General features: G+C 42.9%; 1 non-coding gene across 1 annotated transcript; it reads left to right on the forward strand.

The window, feature by feature from the left end:
- Nucleotides 1-21329: 21329 nt before the first annotated feature.
- TRNAE-CUC (transfer RNA glutamic acid (anticodon CUC)) lies at nucleotides 21330-21402 on the forward strand. The gene has a single exon. It is a non-coding gene; the product is annotated as a tRNA-Glu (tRNA).
- Nucleotides 21403-21652: the final 250 nt, after the last annotated feature.

A 21652-nucleotide genomic window follows, 5' to 3' on the forward strand; every position in this document is an offset into this window, starting at 1 on the left:
AAGGGCAAGAGATGACAGCAAGGAGAGGAAGATACATGCTGTGATGGGGAATTGCCAACATCTAAATCTGTATACATAGTATCAATACTAACAGGACTGGACGCAACTGTGTTGCTTTTGTTTTGTTTCTTTCTCTCACTCTGGTCTGATTAAAAATTCACAAGACTGTGACTCATTGATGAGGCTGTTTTAGCCCTCCCTTGGGTTATTCCAGCAGAGGTCTTAACTCTGACTGCAGGGTGAGTTGCCCAGGAGACAGGAGAGCAGAGATTTCAAGGGGGCTGGGGATTTCACACGTGCTCATAAACAAATGAGATCACTTTGAAGAAAGTAATCAGAGTATCAAGTAATATAAACACCACAGTTACAGCAAAATGTGAATCATGCAACGGTTAGACATGCACAGATCGACTGCGAAGAGCAGTCAGTTACCGCTCGACCTCAGCTCCGAACTCTGTTGTGGAGCACAGAGCAGTGCAAGGAAGCCTGACTGCCAGAAACTCTACCTGAGCTCTGACAAGGGAGGCCTTGGTCCCAAGTCATACCTCTTCATGGGAGAGTAAACTCCTGGCACTTTCCGAGCAGAACAGAACTTTACAGATGGGCACACTGAGGACTAGGGAGCTGGAAGGGACTTGACTTGCTTGACAGGGACAAAATCAGGTCTCAGGTCCAAGTTTGTACGTCCAGTTTTGAATCTTTGTGGGTGGTACTCTCCATCTCCCTTCCAACGCCCTTCTGCACTCAGCGTCCAGATGGCTTCTTCCTATAGTCACTGGGGACCCTCACCTAAGGACTCTCTCTGACTGCAAAAGCATGCTCCTCTGCACACAGGCCAGACCAGAAGTGTCAAGACAATGAGATCAGGAGTTGATGTAAATATTACAGTTCCCATGCAATTCAAAGCAACAGCTCTGAAGTGTGTTCCACAAAATCTCAAAGGGATCCACTATGAGGGGGTATTTCAGGTGCCCAGTGAAGTCACCTGTTCATTAATGCAACCTGTGCTGAATTCTGTCCTTTCCCTAACTGTCTTCTCTCCCCACCAACCATGCTTCCTTGGGATCCTCTTCCAAATACACGGCTTGAACTCAAATCCCTGTCTCAGGGTCAGCTTCTGCGGGGAGTCCAACTGTAAAAGCTTTCTTTTTCATTATGGTAAAACGATTTAAGGAGTCTCTGGCCTTGAGACTTTGGCTCCTATGATAAGGAAACTAGAGCAATGACATCTCAAGTATATGGCTCCTTTGAACAGATAAAAATTTCCAATTTCGTCCAGTGGTTACAGTAGCTGGCAAGAGATGCTAAGCTGTCGTTCTCTTCTTTAACCCGTGACATTTATTGAGCTTCATGCCGGTCAGATGCTGTGCAGACTGAGTCAAAGTCTGGAAGGCTAGCAAAAGAATGGCAATAGTTACCTACTTATTTATTTACACGTATTCTTTTAAGTAACGAGTTTCTACTGAGGACCTATTTTGTATCCAGAATGTCTAGGAATACAAAGAGGAAAAAAGACATTATTTCTGGTCTTAGTTCATCATCTATAAAAAGAGAAACACTTGAAACAAATACAATACCTGGACAAATACCATGTGAAAAGAAACCCAGAGTGTCTAGGGTCATATAGGAAGAGCTGTAGCCAGGTTTAAGGGGTCAGGGATGAGATGTAGTATATGAATTAAAATTATGAAATCATGATTAAGATGCTTATCCTGTTAATTGCTTGATATTGAAAACATAAGCACAAACTTCCTTGAAATTGCATTGATTTTAGGGAAATAGGAACTTTTGTCAAAGTGTGGATTTTATACAAAGATGTAAAAAGTTCATCAGTCAAATGGGAGGACAAGTCTCCTTTCACTGAATACTTCTGGGATAGCAAGCATGGTGTGGAAATTCTCTACATGCATCTGCTTTAATCAGTTGATTCAGAATAGCTGCGTTTTACAGACAACTATGACAGATACTTTTCTAACATGGTACAAATCATACCTTCCTGCTGGTAACCCCCACCCCTTAAATGTGGACTATACTTAGTGATTTGCTTCTAACAAATAGATTCTGACGAATGCATTGGGATGCCCATGGATTGAATCAATAGTCAAAAACCTTCCAACAAAGAAAAGCCAAGGACCAGATGACTTCACTGGTGAATTCTACCAAACATTTTTTTTTTTAAATTAATGCCAATCCTCCTCAAACTCTCCAAAAAAAGTGAAAAGGAGGTAATTCCAAACTCATTCTATAAAACCAGCGATGGTACCAATGACAGAAAAAAACACTCCAAGAAAAGAAAACTACAGGCTAATATCTCTGATGAATAGTAAAGCAAAAATTCTCAACAAATACTAGAAAATAGAATTCAACACAGATTGCAAGGATTACGTACCATGACTTAGTAGGATATATTCCTAGAATGCAAGCATGGTTCAATATTAAAAAACCGATCGATATTAACCAATGAAAAGAAAAATACAAGATCATCACAGTTGATGCAAAAAATGATATTATACCCTCTTTCATGGAAAAAAATAGTTCAACAAACTAAGAATACAAGGAAATCTCTTCAACATAGTAAAAGTCATATATGAAAGCCTCATAGCTAAAAGCCTCATAGCTAACATGTTACATGTTGGTAAATAACTAAGTTTTTCTTCTGAGATTAGTATTAAGGCAAGAATGTTCACTTGCCAGTTCCATTCCACATAGTACAGAAAGTCCTAGATGAAGTAACTACACAAGAAAGAGGGACAAGAAACATCCAAATTGGAAAGGAAAAAGGAAAATTATCTCTGTTCAGAGATAGCATGATATAGAGAAAACCCTAAAGATTCCACAAAAGACCTATTAGAACTAATGCATGAATGTACATAGTTGCTGTATACAAAATCAATACAAAAATCAGTTTTGTTTATATACACCAGCAATGGACAATTCAAAAAGGAAATTAAGAAAACAGTGCCACTCACAATAGCATTGAAAAGAATGAAATAATTAGGAATAAGTTTAACCAAAAAGTAAAAGACTGAAAAAGACGCCAAAAACTGTAAAGCATTGCTGAAGGAAACTTAAGATTACAACAATCAATGGAAAGATTTCCTATGTTCATGGATTAGAAGACAGTATTGTTAAGATGTCAGTACCCACCCATAGTGACCCACAGATTAAATGCAATCTCTATCAAAATTCCAGTTGCAGAAATATATAAACCCATCCTAAAAGTTATATGGAAACTCAAAAAGCCCCAAAGAGCCAAAAGCATCTTGAAAAGAAGAACAAAGAAATCACACACTTCCTGACTTCAAAACATGTTACAAAGCTACAGTAATCAACATGGTGTGGTACCGACATAAAACAAACCCTCAGATGAATGGACTGGCAGCCCAGAAATATAAACTCATTTATTTAGCTAAATAATTTTTTCAAGGGTGCCAAGACCATTCAATGAGAAAAGTCTTTTCAACAAATGTGGCTGAAAGAACTGGATATCCATATCCAAAAGAAGAAATTTGGATCCTTCTCTTGTATCACATACAAGTATTAACTCAAAATGGATCAAAAACTAAGCATAATATCTAAAACTATAAAACTCTTAGAAAATAAACACAGGGGAAAATTCTGAAGCATTTTCCTTGGCAATGATTTATTGGCTATGGCACCAAAATCACAGAAGACAAAAGTAAAAATAAATTGGACTATATAAAAATTTAAAACTTATGTGCATAAAAAGATAAAACCAAGAAAATGAAAGGATGACTTATGGAATAGGATAAAATATTTGAAAATTATATATCTGGTAAGATGTTAATATCCAGAATATATAAACAATTCCTACAACCCAGCAACATAAAGAGGAAGCAACCCAACCTTAAACACGGGCAAAAAACCTGAATAAACATCTCCCTAAAGAAGATAAACAAATGGCCAGTAAACACATGAAAAGATGCTAACCATCATAATCACTAGGGAAATGCAAGTAAAAATCATAGTGAGAAATCACTTAATACCCATTAGAATGGATGTTCTATTTTTTAAAAAGGAAAAAAAGAAAATAGCAAGTATTTTTAACAAAGATGTGGAAAAATTGAAGACCTGTGCTCTGTTGATAGGAATGTAAAATAGTGCAACTACTGTGGGAAACAGAAAAATCATTCCTAAAAAAATTTTAAATAAAGTTATAATTAGTTCAGTTCAGTCACTCAGTGGTGTCCGACTCTTTGCAACCCCATGGACTACAGCACACCAGGCCTCCCTGTCCATCACCAACTCCTGGAGTTTACTCAAACTCATGTCCATTGAGTTGGTGATGCCATTCAACAATCTCATCCTCTGTCATCCCCTTCTCCTCTTGCCTTCAATCTTTGCCAGCGTCAGGATCTTTTCATTGAATCAGCTCTTTGCATCAGGTGGCCAAAGTATTGGAGTTTCAGCTTCAGCATCAGTCCTTCCAATAAACAGTTAGGATTGATTTCCTTTATGATGGATTGGTTGGATATCCTTGCAGTCCAAGGGACTCTCACAGTTCAAATGCATCAATTCTTTGGTACTCAGCTTTCTTTATAGTCCAACTCTCACATCCATACATGACTACAGGAAAAACCATAGCCTTGACTAGAGGGACCTTTGTTGGCAAAGTAATGTCTCTGCTTTTTAATCTGCTGTCTAGGTTGGTCATAACTTTTCTTCCAAGGAGTGTCTTTTAATTTCATGGCTGCAGTCACCATCTGCAGTGATTTTGGATCCCCCAAAAATAAAGTCTGCCACTGTTTCCCCATCTATTTGCCATGAAATGATGGGACCAGATGCCATGATCTTTGTTTTCTGAATGTCAAAATTTAAGACAACTTTTTCACTCTCCTTTTTCACTTTCATCAAGAGGCTCTTTAGTTCTTCTTCGCTTTCTGCCATAAGGATGGTGACATCTGCATGTCTGAAGTTATTGATATTTCTCCTGGCAATCTTGATTCCAGCTTGTGCTTCCTCCAGCCCAGCGTTTCTCATGACGTACTCTGCATAGAAGTTAAATAAACAGGGTGACAATATACAGCCTTGATATACTCCTTCTCCTATTTGGAACCAGTCTGTTGTTCCATGTCCAGTTCTAACTGTTGCTTCCTGACCTGCACACAGATTTCTCAAGAGGCAGGTCAGGTGGTCTGGTATTCCCATCTCTTGAAGAATTAATTTTCCACAGTTTGTTGTGATCCACACAGTCAAAGGCTTTGTATAGTCAATAAAGCAGAAATAGATGTTTTTCTGGAACTCTCTTTCTTTTTCCATGATCAGCGGATGTTGGCAATTTGGTCTCTGGTTCCTCTGCCTTTTCTAAAACCAGCTTGAACATCAGGAAGTTCACGGTTCACGTATTGCTGAAGCCTGGCTTGGAAAATTTTGAGCATTACTTTACTAGCATGTGAGATGACTGCAATTGTGTGGTAGTTTGAGCATTCTTTGGCATTGCCTTTCTTTGGGATTGGAATGAAAACTGCCCTTTTCCAGTCCTGTGGCCACTGCTGAGTTTTCCAAATTTGCTGGCATATTGAATGCAGCACTTTCACAGCATCATCTTTCAGGATTTGCAATAGCTCAACTGGAATTCCATCATGTCCACTAGCTTTGTTCGTGGGGATGCTTCCAAAGTCATCATATGGTCCATCAATTCCACTTCTGAGTATACCCAAAAGAATTGAAAACAGGTTCTTGAAAAGATATTTGTGCACTCTTGTTCACAATAGTAGTATTCACAAAAGTCAAAAGGTAGAATCAACCAAGTGTCCACTGATTAATACATGTACAAAATGTACTATATACATGCAATGGAATAGTAGCCAAAAAGGAATGAAATCTGATGCATGTTATACCATGACTGAACCTTGAGGACATTATGGTAAGTGAATTAAACCATTTATGAAAGGGCATACACTGTATGATTCCACTTGCATGAAGCATCTAGAACAGAAAATTGTATAAATACAGAAGAAAAATGACAGTTTAGGGGCTGCGGGAGGGGAGAATGAGGAGTTACTATGTAACAGGTATAGTTTTAGATTTATAAGATAAAAAGAGCTCTAAAGTGGCTTACACAACGTGAGAGTGCCTAACACTAAACTATATTCTGCAGCTTAGTTTGGGTTAAAATGGTTAAGGGGGCAAATTTTTTTTTAAGAGGACAAGTTTTATGTTATGTGTATTTTGTGCTCAGATGCTCAGTTTTGTCCAACTCTTTGCATATGTTACCACAACTTAATTCTTTTCAAGTTTAAACATAAAAAGACAACAAAATAAAAAGAAATTCACAGAAACAACAATAACAAAACCAAAACCAAGTGAAACAAAATGATAGGATGTCATTTCTGAGACACAGATTGTAAAAGACTGTAACTTCCGTCTTACTCTCCTGCTTGACCTGAGAAAACTTGCTGCCATGTTGAAAATGCCCATGTGGCAAGTCATTAAGGATGGCCTCCAGCCAACAGCCAGCAAGAAACTAGGGCCCTCAGTTTAATATCCTGCAAGAAACTGGATCCTGCCAGTGACCACATAGGTAAGCTTGGAAGCAAATTCTTCTCCAGTTGAACCCTGAGATGACTATAGCCCCGACCAACACGTTGATCACAGCCTGGGACAGACTCTGAGCTGGGGCCCAGCTGTACTGTGCCCTAGGAAAGCTATGAAATAATAAATATGATTTTCAGCCACTAAGTTTTGAGGTGACTAGTTGCACAGCAGGAGCTTGCCAAATAAAAGGACATTGAAATGGAAAGAGAATAAGCAAACAGTAAGAACAATGAGAAAACAAGTGACTGATGTCTGAAGCATGTCTAGCTGCAAAGTTTCCTTTTCACACCATTGAAATTCTTCCCAAAACCTCTTCCTGGGTGAGGAACACAGTTGATGGAGACCATACTACATTTCAACATTTTCAACATGGGTGGCTCTGCCTGAGGAGGATTCATGGTTCCTGGACTTGCAGGAAGCTGAAGTATTTTCCTGGTAAATATGTATTTAAAAGATAGAAATAAGAATACTTGGTTGTATTCTCTCTGTGTGTGTTAAAACCATTCTATTTGAGTCAAACAATTTAGAAACTGCAATCACTGTAAGGGATATTAATGTCAGTCACAGACAACTGAAGCATTTAAACCAATTCACTCCATCCTTCCAGAAATTAGAAACATCTGAGAATTTACAATTATAGGAAAAATAAATGTCTTCCTGACTCCCAGGATGAAGTTCCATATTTAAGAAAGCTAGTTAAAGACTGTAATCTACATTCCAAAGAGAATCCTGTTACTCAGAGACTTGGCCTTATAAATCTAGGTTCCAAAATTAGAATGAGGCTACCCCCTAAGGCCTGACAAATAGAGCCAAAGGCACTGCTGGCCACCAGGCCAGCATCAGCCCCAGGCCCCTCTCCAACCAGCAGCAAGAAGGCATCTGGTGACGTCACCTGTGAGCTGATGGTATGGTGATGGTAACGGGAAGCCCAGCCACCCAGTTCTGAGCAACTCAAACGTCCAGGGCTGCAAGTCCACTGCACTGCAGGAAGTGATGCAGTGTGGTCGTTCAAAGTATGGGCACTAGAGCTGATAACCAGCGCAGGAATTCAGGCTCCGCCACTTGTAGCTGAATAACTGTGGCAGGTACTTTGGACCCTCCTTGTCTCTTTCCTTGCCTGTAAAATGGACTTACAGCAGTTACTAAAAGGTAATTATGAGGATTAAATGGCATAAAGCACATAAATCACACAAAACAGTGCCTGGGACAGAGCTGCTGCTGCTAAGGCGCTTCAGTCGTGTCCGACTCTGTGCGACCCCGTAGACGGCAGCCCACCAGGTTCCCCCGTCCCTGGGATTCTCCAGGCAAGAACACTGGAGTGGGCTGCCGTCTCCTTCTCCAATGCATTAAAGTGAAAAGAGAAAGTGAAGTTGCTCAGTCGTGTCCGACTCTTAGCAACCCCATGGACTGCAGCCTCCCAGGCTCCTCCGTCCATGGGATTTTCTAGGCAAGAGTACTGGAGTGGGGTGCCATGGCCTTCTCCGGTACAGAGCTAGCAGTCAATGAATGTGTAATAATAGCAATGAGAATTATCATTATTAATTATCATCATTATTACCACTATAGCCTTTGTTATTTCTTAGAATCAGTACAGTAACAATGCTAACCTGCATTCAGGAATGGGCTTTTCTCTTTTCCAAAGGAGGAAAATAGAAACTCAGAGGAGTGAGATGTCTTTTCTAAGGTCACACAGTCACTGAGGCTCACCTCCAGGTGTGTCTGACTCCAAGCCCGGAGTGATATTCCCACTATCTCAGGTTTGGGTACTGATACACCCTGTCCTCGTCTAATTCACTCAAGCACCTTCCTCCTTGCTTTCAAGTCTTACTTAACTTACTTAGATTCTGGAGGTTTGCTGCCTAGGTGGCTTAAAGAGAGGCCAAAACTGGAACATGTAAAGAAGCAAAAAGCACTGGAAAACTCTGTGGGATGAGATGGAGGAGAAAGGCTGCTTCCTCCTTTTGGGAATACATAGCACAGGAACAGCCATTTCCTGGATGAAATTTCCATATATGGATTTGTGTAAACTTTATGACATCCCAGTGAAATGTAAATGATCATGCCTATTTTTAAGATCATTTTTTTTCTTGTTTGAATGAATGAATAAATTGGCTGAAACTCAGAAAAATAAATAAATCTATTTTTCTTGTTTGAAAGAGTGGACGGATGAATATGTTTTCTGAGGCTCAGACAAGTCAAGTCATTTGCCCAAGCCTCACTATTTGGGTCTAGCAGAACTGGGACTCAATCCCTTCTCTTCTGACTTTAAGCAGTAGTTCTTGCTATTGTGTCCCATTTCACAGACAGAGAAGCTGAGGACCCAAAGGCAAACTGACTGGCTCCAGATCATGCCACTAAAAGGTGGTTGAGATAGGATTTAAGCCCAGAATTCTCTGGCTCTGAAGGCATTGCTCCTTTTTCCTGCATTTTATTTTTAAAGTTTATTTTTAAATTGAGATATAGTTGCTTTACAGTGTTTCAGATGTACAGAAAAATGATTCAGTTATACACACACACTATGCATGCACACACACATTCTTTTTTCAGATTCTTTTCTGTTATAGGTTGTTAACGATATTGAATACAGTTCCCTGAATTATACACTAAGACTTTGTTTATCTATTTTATACATAGGCTTATGTATCTGTTAATCCCAAATTCTTAATTTATCCCTTCCACTCCTTCTCCTTTAGTAACTGTAAGTTTGTTTTCTGTTTGTGAGTCTATTTCTGTGACAGAAAACAACAAAATTCTATAAAGCAATTATCCTTCAATTTAAAAACAAATAAATTTTAAAAATTAAAAAAATAAGTTCTTTGTATTAGTTTTTTAATTACACCTATAAGTCATGTCATATAATATTTGTCTTTGTCTGACTTGCTTCACTTAGTATGCTAATTTCTACGTCTATCCATGTTACTGCAAATGGCAATATTTCCTTTTTATGGCTGAGTAGTATTCCATTGTATATATTCCAAGTAGTATTCCACATCTTCTCTATCTATTCATCTGTCAGTGGACATTTAGGTTGCAAAGGCATTACTCTTCGTATTAAGTAGGCCAAAATGTTTATTTGGGTATTTTCATAAGTTATAGAAAAACAAGAATAAATGTTTTGGCCAACCCAGTACAAAACCTGATGGAAGGTACCTGGTGAAGAGGAAGCTCCTTCCTCATGGCCTTGCCTGGTTGGTCTTCTGCCCTATTAGACTCCACGGCTTAAAGTATTTCTATTTAGGGATGTTCCAAAAGCCAGCAAACCTACTCACCACATCAAAACCCCTTCAGCTCTGCCCACCACAAGTTGGCCTTAGTCAGTGCATGGGCCCTCAGACTTTGGACTGTTTCCCTTTCTTCTTTGCATTCAATCATCATAATCTGAAATTATTTACTTGTTTTCATTTGCACTCTCTCCCCAAATGGAAGCTCTATGGAGGCAGAAACTTTGCTGTTTTATTATCACTGTATCCTCGATATCCAGTCTCTGACATGGCATGTAGGCGTCCAATAAATCTTTCTTGAATGAATGAATGAATGATGAACATTAATTTCATGTAAGACTGAAAATTTTCATCAGAAAAAGAAGTCACTCTGGCTTTATCTTTGGCATGGATTGTCTCAGCACTGCCGATCTCTGGCTAGCTGGGCAACTTCAAAAATGCTCTTTGAACCTAACAAACCACTTTGCCTCCGAAACTCCCCAGTTTGCTGATCAGGACAATGAGGGAGAGAGAAGGGGACATGTTGGAAACCCCATGTCTGGAAGAAAATGATCCAAGTATGAAGAAGAGTCAGTGGCATCGAAGGTTAGACGCTGGGAGCAAGGAGAGGATGGGGTGGGCCAACCTGTCTGACCGGATGAGTCCAAGGCCACATCTCTGATTTACACTGCAACTTTGTCAAATGCCCTCTATCAAGACAGCCTAAGCTTCACCCCAGACAAGTGCACAGGTGGCACAGTAGTAAAGAATCTGCCTGCCAGTGCAGGAGACACGGGTTCGATCACTAGGTTGGGAAGATCCCCGGGAGTAGGAAATGGCAAGCCACTCCAGTATTCTTGCCTGGAAAATTTCATGGACAGAGAGACTGGAAGGCTACAGTCCATGGGACAAAGAATCTGACACAACTGAGCACGTACACACACACACACACACACACCAATGCACACAAAGTGTTTACAGCCTATGTGCAAGTCCTTATTCATGTTTCATCTAACAAATATGTATCAACTGTCTACCTTATATGTGCCAGGCACAGAGGATAGTTTAGTGACTAAAACCTCCTCTTTGCTTCCCGTGCAATCTAAGACAACTCACAGTCTAGTGAGTGATTCTCAAAGTGGGGCTCCTGGAGCAACAGCATCAGCATTACCCAAGAACTTGTTAGAAGGGCAAATTTGCCAGCCCCAGCTGAAGTCTATTGAATGAGAGTCATTACAAAGAAAGATGCAGAGCTGTATGTTCTGATACCAAATATGGTCAACAAAGATAAAAAAGCAAGGAGCAGAGGACATGGGCACTATATTCTTATCAGTGTGTGCATCTTTTTAAAAAGTTTTATTTTATATTGGAGTATAGTTGATTTGGGCTTCCCTGGAAGCTCATCTAGTAAAGAACCTGCCTGCAATGCAGAAGACCCCAGTTCAATTTCTGAGTCAGGAAGATCCCCTGGAGAAGGGATAAGCTATGCACTTCAGTGTTCTTGGGCTTCCCTTCGGCTCATATGGTAAAGAATTTGCCTGCAATGTGGGACGCCTGGGTTCAATCCCTGGGTTGGGAAGATCCCCTGGAAGAGGGCAGGGCAACCCACTCCAGTATTCTTGCCTGGAGGATCCCATGAACAGAGGAGCCAGGTGGACTACAGTCCATGTGGTTGCAAAGAGTCAAACATGACTGAGCAACTAGTTGATTTACAATGTTGTTAGTTTGAGGTATACAGAAAAGCAATTCAATTATACATCAAAATGATTTGACTATACATCTATTGTTTTTTTTAATTGTTTCCCATATAGATTTTTACACAGTGTTGAATAAAGTTTCTAGTCCTATACGGTAGGTCTTTGTTAATTATCAATTTTATATACAGTAATGTGTACATGTTAATTCAACCCAAACCCTAGCTCTGATCCCAGCTTCCTGATTTATCCCTCCCCCAACCTTTTCCCTTGCTGCTGCTGCCGCTAAGTCGCTTCAGTCGTGTCCGACTCTGTGCGACCCCATAGACAGCAGCCCACCAGGCTTCCCCATCCCTGGGATTCTCCAGGCAAGAACACTGGAGTGGGTTGCCATTTCCTTCTCCAATGCATGAAAGTGAAAAGTCAAAGTGAAGTCGCTCAGTCATGTCCGACCCTCAGCGACCCCATGGACTGCAGCCTACCAGGCTCCTCCGTCCATGGGATTTTCCAGGCAAGAGTACTGGAGTGGGGTGCCATTCTTTTTCTATGTCTGTAAGTTTCTTTCTTGTGTGTGTGTTTTAAAGATGTGCTGACCTTTGTACAACGTATCCCTAGAAGGATACACAGGAAAGTGCTTCCTTGTGCTTGTGTCTAGGAAAGAGATGTGGGAGTAATAAGTGGACAGGAAACTGACTTTAGCTTGTATAACTTTGATACACACTGTATTCATTTCAGGACAACACAACTCCTGGTGTTAGTGCTTGCCCTCTCTAGACAGGTGGCAGGGTCTCTTCCACAGACAGCTAGTGGGGTGTTGCTTTAGTCTTGATGTCCAAGAGGCAATTTCTTTCTAGTGCCCAGTCTTCTCCAGACCCCTGCCCAGGGGGAGCTTCTAATCTGTCTGGTGAGATAGACAAGGTGAGGAGGAGACAGTTACAAGGAGATGAGCTGAGCAGCTCACGGGCCAGGGTGGGCTCCGAGAGCACAATTGGGTGGCAGCTTGGAGCAAAGAGTGAAGACTCATCTCAAACGGCAGGGGAGTGTTCAGGGAGGAAATCAGGCTGTTTCAGAAACTGCAGGTGTTTCCAAATTTGTCACGTGTGCATGTGTGTGGAGGGGGGAGTCAGTCCGAGAGACAGGGTGACCAGCCGTCCCACTTTGCTGGGGACCAGGGCAGGTTTTGGGAGGGGGGTAGTTTTAGGGATACAACTGAGAAAGTTGTTCTCCATAGGGTAGGTGCAGATGGTATAGATGAGGCAGGAAAAAGAGGCAGGCAGGTGGACTGAGGTGGAAATGGTCTGGGGGAGGACTTTGACTGTGCTTGGCTGAGGCTGATGGCCTCGTGCAGTCACAGCCTCTGTGGTACGCACACATCTCCACACTGCCCATCTTCAAAATGAAACATCCCAGATTCCTCAGGTTTGAAAATGCACCTCCTGTTTACCTATATATCTTACCTCTCAGTCTTAGACAAAACAGCAAATTTTATCTCTCTGCATTAGAGCAAGTTTGGTGTGTAAACCTCCTCTGCATCGTCCCGTACCTGTGGTCCTAGAGCCCTCTCACCCATTGTCATGGTCAGTATTCAGGGGGCCTGAGATAAAATTGGGTCATTTCCAGGACAATATAGTGGGAACAGCGGAGAAGGCAATGGCACCCCACTCCAGTACTTTTGCCTGGAAAATGCCATGGATGGAGGAGCCTGGTGGGCTGCAGTCCATGGGGTCGCTGAGGGTCGGACACCACTGAGCGACTTCACTTTCACTTTTCACTTTCATGCATTGGAGAAGGAAATGGCAACCCACTCCAGTGCTCTTGCCTGGAGAATCCCAGGGACGGAGGAGCCTGGTGGGCTGCCGTCTCTGGGGTCGCACAGAGTCGGACACGACTGAAGCGACTTAGCAGCAGCAGCAGCAGCACAGTGGGAACGGAATGTGCAGAGAGGATTGTGAGAAAAGAACCTTTATTCTCACCACCCCCGCCACCCCCCGCAACCCCTCCTCTGTGGCCTCTGGCTTGAACTGGGTGCAGCTGAGTGCAGGTGATTACATCTATTGCCCAGCCCATTGCTTTTTGATGACCTAAGTGAAGAGGGTTGGTGACCTAATTCTGTTGCCCCTGAGATTTTTGCCCAACCTTGGATCACAGTGGTAATTGGTCTCAAGTGACCAGGTCCAGGTCTGGGGCCTCTCTGCCCAGCTCAGCCCAGCACTCGGACACAGGGACTGGGGGAGTTAGTTGTTCCTCACCCCAAGCCAAGCAAATCAGGAAGACTCCTGAGGAAGTACACCCTTGCCTAGTTCTCTCTGGAAGGCAGTTTCCAACCCCAAAAGCCTGGTGGTAAGTTGATATCTCTGCATCTACTTCCGCAGCCTTTGGGGCAAGGCTGGGTCTGGGGGCTGAGATTTATTTGCTGCTGCTGCTAAGCCGCTTCAGTCGTGTCTGACTCTGCGCGACCCCATAGACGGCAGCCCACCAGGCTCTGCTGTCCACAGGATTCTCTAGGCAAGAATACTGGAGTGGGTTGACATTTCCTTCTCCAGAGATTTATTTGACCTGTGTGGAACTCGAGGGCTTAGAAGTCCTTGGAGGTTATATGGTCACACATCATCTTGCAGATAGTTAAACTGAGCTTAGAGGTAGGAAGATACTTGCCCAAGGTCACTGGGATGTGCTGAATTGTGGTTCCCCCCGACCCTGCCATCCCCCACATCCCACTGTTTCAATTCACATGCTGGAGTTCTAACTCGCAGGATCTCAGAAGGTGACCTTAGTTGAAAGCAGGGTAATCAAGTTAAATTGAGGACATCAAGGTGGGGTCTAATCCAACAGACCAGTGTCCTTACAAAAGGGGGAAATTTGAACACAGACAGGCACACAAGGAGAATGCCATGTGAAGATGAAGGCAGAGATTGAAGTGATACTTCTATAAGCCGAAGACTGGCAGAAAACCACAGGAGCAGGGGCAATGCCTGTGACGGACATCTCTCACAGCACTCACAAGGAACCCACTCGATGGACACCCTGCTACCGGACGCCTGCCCTCCAGGACTGTGAGACAATGCGTTTCCGTTGTTTAAGCCACCTAGTTTGCGGTACTTTTTTAAAAATTAAACTATAATTGACGTTCAGTGTTGTGTTCGTTTTGGTACTTTATGTAAAGAGAATGGTCCTGTTGGACTAGGGCCCATCTTAATGTTGTCAGCTTTAGGTCGTTACCTTGGCAAGACCCTATCTTCAAACAAGGTCACACTCTGAGGTAGGGAGGGACGGGGTTGGGTCTTCATCATGTGAATTTGGTGGACGAAGTTCAGCCCATGACAGTCACTCAGCAAACTGTTAGCGTGGAGAAAGCAAGAATCCATCCCAAACCTGACTTCTCGTGCTGTGTTTTCATAGACTCTCCCTGAGAGAACGGCTGTGTCAGAACAGAGTTTCATCTCTTTTGTTAAAAGATGTACATGGCCCCTCTGGTCTTTTCTATAAACAACTTCTCATTTCCTCTCTTTGGTGGAGAGGGCTGGCACCAGATTCCGGGGCCATCACCCGACGCCCCACCCCACCCCTGCCCCCTGCCAGGGTTCCTGGCAGGACACAGGAAGTCCCAACTAATCGTCATGTCTCTTCAAAGCATTTTTCTCCTACCTTTGATTTTTATTGGTTTGTGTCTGAAATGCTTTGTCTGTAATTACACAGTTTGCTGCCTGTCTTGTTTCATAATGACTCATATGAAGTACATGTAGCAGCAAAGGGAAGCACATAACTAAGTGGACATTTAATAATTAGTATTCATTAAGACAATTATTTAAATAAATTAGACTCAGTTAAATATAACCATTTTGCGGTGCTTCAAAAACAAACAAAAAACACCTGCCTAGTTTAACATGACAGCAAAAGAAGAGAAGGGGGTAGAAGGAAGGATTCAAAGACAAGAGTAGAAGAAAGAGGGGCCTGGGGAGAACACAGCAGATGCAGATAAATGTCTGAAAACATTTGAAAGTAGCATATTGTGTTTCACATCAGTAATCAGAATGAGCATCTATTAAGGACTCCCTAAATAGCAAGTCCTTTGCCTGCATGATCTTTATTTCATCCTCATACCAAATTAATGAGGCAGGGACTTTTATGATTATTGCCATTTTACAGATGAGGAAACTGAGGTTGGCCCAAGGTCAAGAGCTGGTAAGTAGGTAATGGAGCCGAAAATTGAACCTTGGAGGCTGCCTTCCAGAACCTGCCCCAGTAACCTCTTGACTCAAAGGCCCTCCCCTTACAGGTGTCAGACAGTGGGAAGAATAAGCCAACTCCCTCAGGGGGGTGGAAAATGGGCAGTAATGCCTGCAAAATAAGTAGATTCTTTTGGATCAAGCTTAGGGTAGTGGTTAAGCGCCTAAATTCCTGAAGGAAACTGCCAGGGCTCATATCTAGGTTCCCTATTGATTCAGAAGGCCCTGTTTCCTAGTTTGCAAACTGCAATAATAATAGTACCTTCCTGAGAAGAAAGAAATAGTAGCTGCTGGGTTGTGAAGGAAGATCTCAGGGAGCCACCAAATCAATGCTTGTCCAGACCTTGGTATGACAACATCTGATGATCCAACCTCACCAAGGACTGGCCCAAGGTCTGTCCATGGCGACCACTGAGACCTGTGGCATTTGTCACCTCTGATTTGCCCTCCAGGTAGGTGCATTCTCTTGATGTGTCCCAAGTATGGAGAAGAGTGAAATCTGAAAATTTCCCATGAGGGCATAAGCCCCAGGTCCCCTATCATGAGAGGGAGCCTCAGCCTAGGTCCCTGGTTGGTTCCTTCCCGACCATGGTGGGTGTGGTATCTCAGAAAATTGTCAGAGTCATGGTGCCTTCCAGTCACTAGAAATGACCCAGCACTGAGGATTCAACCCCTGTGCTTCATGAACTCCCACCTATATCCAAGTATGGTCTTTATGGGCATGAAACCTGGCCCATCACATAGGTACCTATGCTTAGAAGAACCCTGATTGTGATTTAATGCTCCATCTCAAAATTCTTCACAATTTTGGAACAAGGATCCCACATATTCATTTTCACTGAGTCCTGCAAATTATGTAGCCAGTGCTAAGAACAGTTTCTCTGCTGTAACAAAGAGACCCAGAAATCCAGTGACTTAAATAAGACTGAGATTTAATTCTCTCTGTCATAGCAGCCCAGAGGTAGGTTGTTCAGACAGTAGTGTGGCTTTTCCATCTTCAGGGTGTGGCTTTCCAATCCCTTTGGATCCAAAGAGATTGTGTCATTCTCACTTGCCTTCAATCAGTGAGAAGGAGAAAGTAGCCTGGAAAGCACATAGCCAGTCTTAAAGGGCCAGGGCTGGCAGTGGTGCCTATCACTTCTGCTCTCACCCAATGGTATGAACAAGATCACGTGGCTAGACTTAGCCACCAGGAGGGCTGGGACATATAGGCATTAGCCAGGGGGGCTTGTTTTGAGATAGAATTCCACAAGAACCAGCACATTGGCACACCACTAAATCTTCCTCAGACTACAGCATTCTCAGACTGATGTTCTCATGCCAATCAGCTGTCCCCAACACTTGCAGTTTCCAGAAAGCCAAGATGCATTCACTGGTCTCTCAAGGATAAAGAGAATCTGTGTCTACAAGCCCCACTGAAATTGCATGCAGAATTGCATACACTTGCATTTTCCTTAGAAGAGGGTTTAGGGGATCTCAGTGGGCTCTGGGACAGCCTCCTTCACCCTCCCCCCAAGACAAAAGAGTGCTAAGGCAAGTGCTTCAGTGCCGAGATGAGTTTCAGGCAAAGAGGAGGACTACATCAAAGCTAAATCAGAAAAAGTCTGTTTGCTAGATATGGGACCAACTATGCCAGGAGGCAGCAAACTAATGTGTTGCCTCTTCTTGCAAATAAACTTGTGCTGGAGCACGGCTACATCTGCTTATTTATACATTGCCCATCGCGGCCTTCCTACTGCAACAGAAAAGTTGAATGGTGACAACAGGTGCCTCCAAAGCCTAGAATATTTACTATCTGGCCCTTTGCAGAAAACCTTGGCCAGCTCCTGAACTAAACAGATGAGGGCTACCTTCTTCCATCTGAGAACCTGAGGTGCTCTCCCAACTGGAAGCTGGCAGTGAAGAGGTCTGTGTATTCAGAATTGAAGTCCAAAGGGGAGCGGAAAATCCTAAGATGACCGTATTGGTGATGGCGGCTAATGGTTTTCTACAACACTCTCCCATCCTCCGAGAACTTTGGAAGACCTGCGTGAGAGGCAACATGAGACACGGAAAGCTCGTCTGACCGCCCATCTCACTTACTCCCTAACTTTCAAGTGTTCTTTGTTTTGAATCTCAGTGGCTTGGTCTTTAAAATGTGGCTACTAAGTGTGACGGTGAGGGTAATAGACGTGAGATGCAGCACAGAGGGTCTGGCCCAATCCATGTTAACTCTTAAAAGGAAACCCTTGGGGCCACCATGGAGTTTGGAGGTTGATATGTCCATCTCCAGCTAACCTGGAGGCAGGCATATAAAGCCTCAGTAGTTAGTTGAGGCTTCTGAGATTTTCTTCTTGGCTATTATTTTTGCCCAAAGGCTGATGTCAAGAGTGAACGTTTTTCTGTGGTGACGGCCTTGGATGCCTTTGTGGTGGGTTGGCAGGCACTCCACCTGAGTTTCAGCCTCTTTCAAGGAGGTGGGAGCCTCAAAAGGCAGCTTCCTTCCTGGCAGGGGAGCCCTCCATGAGGGGCACGGGGGTCCAAGTGTGGGGATCTGAATGGGAGAAATGAAAGAATTATACCCGAGGGAAAAAAATGTGATGGCTTATCACTATTTACAATAGCCAAGTTGTGCAAACAACCTAAATGTCCATTGACAGAAGAATGGATAAAAAGGATGTGATACATATACAATAGAATATTACTCAAATACAAAAAAATAACGCCATTTGTAGCAGCATGATGGACCTAGAAATTACTATACTAAGTGAAGTCAAAGACAAATTTAATATATCATTTATATGTGGAATCTAAAATATGATACAAATGAACTTATTTGCAAAATAGAAACAAACTCATAGACATAGAGAACAGACTTCTGGTAGTCAAGGGGGAGGGAGGGATTGAGAATTTGCAATTAGCAGATGCAAACTGTTATATATAAGATGGATAAACAAGGTCTTACCATATAGCACAGGGAATATCCTGTCACAAACCTTAATGGAAAAGAATGTGAAAAAGTATATATACATATATGCATAACTGAGTCACTTCAGGGTACGACAAAAGTTAAGATGACTTTGTAAATCAGTTATGGTTCAATAAAATTAAAGTGATGGCTTATGCAAGAGTGTTGGGTCTGCCACCAATGCCCTGTGTGGCCTTAGGTGAGTGTCTTAACCCTCCTGGGCCTATCTTCTCCTTGGTGTCATGAGGGGATGATAAGCTGGTTCTGAGCATTGTAATTTTCTTTGATTCCCACCCTGTGATCAGAGAGGCTGCTTCTTTCTGAACTCTCTCCAAGTGTTCCTCATTCCTCAGGAAGAATACCTCCTGGTGCCTAGAAAAGGGCCTGGTCAGGACCATATTTAGAGCCGTATTCCCTCACAGGTCCTCAGGGCCCTGCTCCTGTCCATGATCACAGCAGCGGAGCCAGTGGTCTGACTCATGGGGCTGCACCGCCCAGACATTAAGGGATTTCAAACTGGAGGATGAGACACTGCTATGATTTAATAGGATGAGAGAATAATGTGGCCTTGTTAGTAACCCGGTAAAACTAAGCTTTCCTAATGCTTAGGGTGCACTGGCTAATTAGACATCCTAAGTATGTGAGTGCTAAGTATAGTGGCCAAGAACAGGGACACTGTCAGACTGGTTCAGATTTCTTTGCTCCTCTGGCACTAACTAGCTGTGAGATACTAATCGTCACTGGTCTTCAGTTTTCTCTAAAGTAAGTGGGGATGAGTAATAATACCTAACAAATGCCATTATGGCAAGAATTAGATTAAAAAGAATGAAATTCTGCAAGAACAGAGGAATCCAAAAGTTCCTGGACTTACTCTGCTCACGGTGTCTGAGCATCTAGGTAATTTTTCCACAGTGCCCTAATGAAAGGAAACACCTAATAGCTCCAGTTATTAATTAAGCAGTTAGTTCCACCTACAAATTTAATAACTATCTATGTCCTAACAATTTAACATTCATTTAAAAATAGTATACATAAATCAAAAGAAAACTAATATTTTTTTATTTATTCTTAAAGAGTCAAAATTACTTCCAAAGGGATATGCTTGAGTCCCATGTGCATTCATGCTCAGTCTCTTCCGTCATTTCTGACTCTTTCAACCCCGTGGACTGGAGTCCGCCAGGCTCCTCTGTCCATGAGATTCTCCAGGCAAGAGTACTGGGATGGGTTGCTATGGCCTCCTCCAGGGGATCTTCTCAATCCAGGGTTCAAACCTGGGTCTCCTGCATTGTAGGTGGATTCTCTACCCACTGAGCCACCTGGGAAGCCCTTGGGTACCACACACCTTCTCAAACCTTGAAAAGTACATGAAACACCACCACCCTCGTATCCTATTTCACACTGATTTTCATGCTGCCCTTGTCTTTTATTACAGTAACTGCTGAAAATCAAAGTTATGGCATTGTCAAAAGGGATATAGCACAGTCTAAGGTTGCAACTGGGATCTACCTTGAGCTATTAGTTTGCAGGGTACCCTACAGATTTCAAGTATCAATGTCTTTCCTTCGGAATTAAAAATAGGGTAGAGCATCATTTGTGTGCTGCACCACTCTAGAGAGCTGGAGCTCACAAATAAGAACCTTGCCAAGGTTCCTTTCCCTTGTTTCTAGCAACCACCAACTCCTGGAGGCAACATCAGATTCGTACTGTGTCCCCAGCATCCAGAACTAGCTGCAGCAAAGACTAGGTGTTCTGCTTGATATGAAATGAAGACCTTCTTCGTCTCCATATTCAGTGACCCTCCTTCTCATGTCTCACTCCCCTCCCCAGACCAAGCCAACACTTTGCCAGGAAAAACCGATCCAACTCTTGCACGTAGCTAATTCATTAGCTGACTGTCTGACTCCCCAGATTTGACTCCATAAATACCAGCTGTGAGGTGGCTCCCTTGTTCGTTTCACCTATCTTGACTCTAGGTTCTACCCGGTCCTACACAGTGTTAGATTTAACTGGGCTCCAAGTACTAGGACTTTCAAGTACAGCAGTGTTCCTCACGGTGGGGTCCTCAAACGACTCGCATCAGATTCATTCACACTGGGGTGTTGTTCAAAAGAGAGGTCATGGGCACCAGCTCACAACAACTGACTCTTTTCTTTACACTTCTTTCAAGAATCTCCCCAGGTCATTCCTGGAATTGCCCCACTACCCTTATGCCCACTGACATTCATTTGGAGAATTAATGTCAAATGATTGTTGTACAAGAATCAGATACCACTCAACACAGCCCTAAGGGCCCAATAGCTTCTGAAAACATGCTTGCAGGATGGTGATTTCTGAAAGCAGATCCTCCTGCTTAGATCATCTGGGGGTTGATGGCTTTCCCCCAAACATTCTTGTTATCGCCAAGAGACTTTGGGAACAGATTAATGAGCGCTCTTTCAACTGGCTCCAAAGGATCTTGGTTGAGAACTTCCTGGACAGAGACCCCACTTCATCTCCCAAGTCTCCAAGATCTCCCAAGCGCTTGTTTATGGTTTATTGAACTAGTCTCGATTCCTGAGTCTGTAGTTACTTTGTCTTTTTAAACCTCTTCTTGTAAAGTGACTCTAGAAGCCTGTGCATAATTAAAAATGATTCTTTGTGATCTCTAGGCACTTCATATCATTATCAATGGTGTCAAGTGTTTTGAAAGACTTACAGAGGTAATTCCCTGGTGGTCCAGTGGTTAAGACTCCATGCTCTCACTGATGAGGACCCAGGTTCAACCCCTGGTCAGGGAACGAAGATTCCACAAGTTGCGTGTTGTGGCCAGAGAAGGGCTTGCAGAAAAGTTATTTGATGACTCTTCTTTCTCATGAGGGAGGGGAATTTTGGTGAACCCTCAAGAAAATTGCGATGGCTTATGCTTCAGCCCCATCCTGGCATCCTAATGGCCTTTACCCACCCCAAGAGAACTAGATATTCTTTCTGAATGGCCACACTCAAGACTCCAGAGACCACCACACCAACTTCACTCCATCTTGGTCTGCT

The sequence above is a fragment of the Bos taurus genome, chromosome 20 (genome assembly GCF_002263795.3).
Source record: "Bos taurus isolate L1 Dominette 01449 registration number 42190680 breed Hereford chromosome 20, ARS-UCD2.0, whole genome shotgun sequence".
Lineage (NCBI taxonomy): Eukaryota > Metazoa > Chordata > Mammalia > Artiodactyla > Bovidae > Bos > Bos taurus.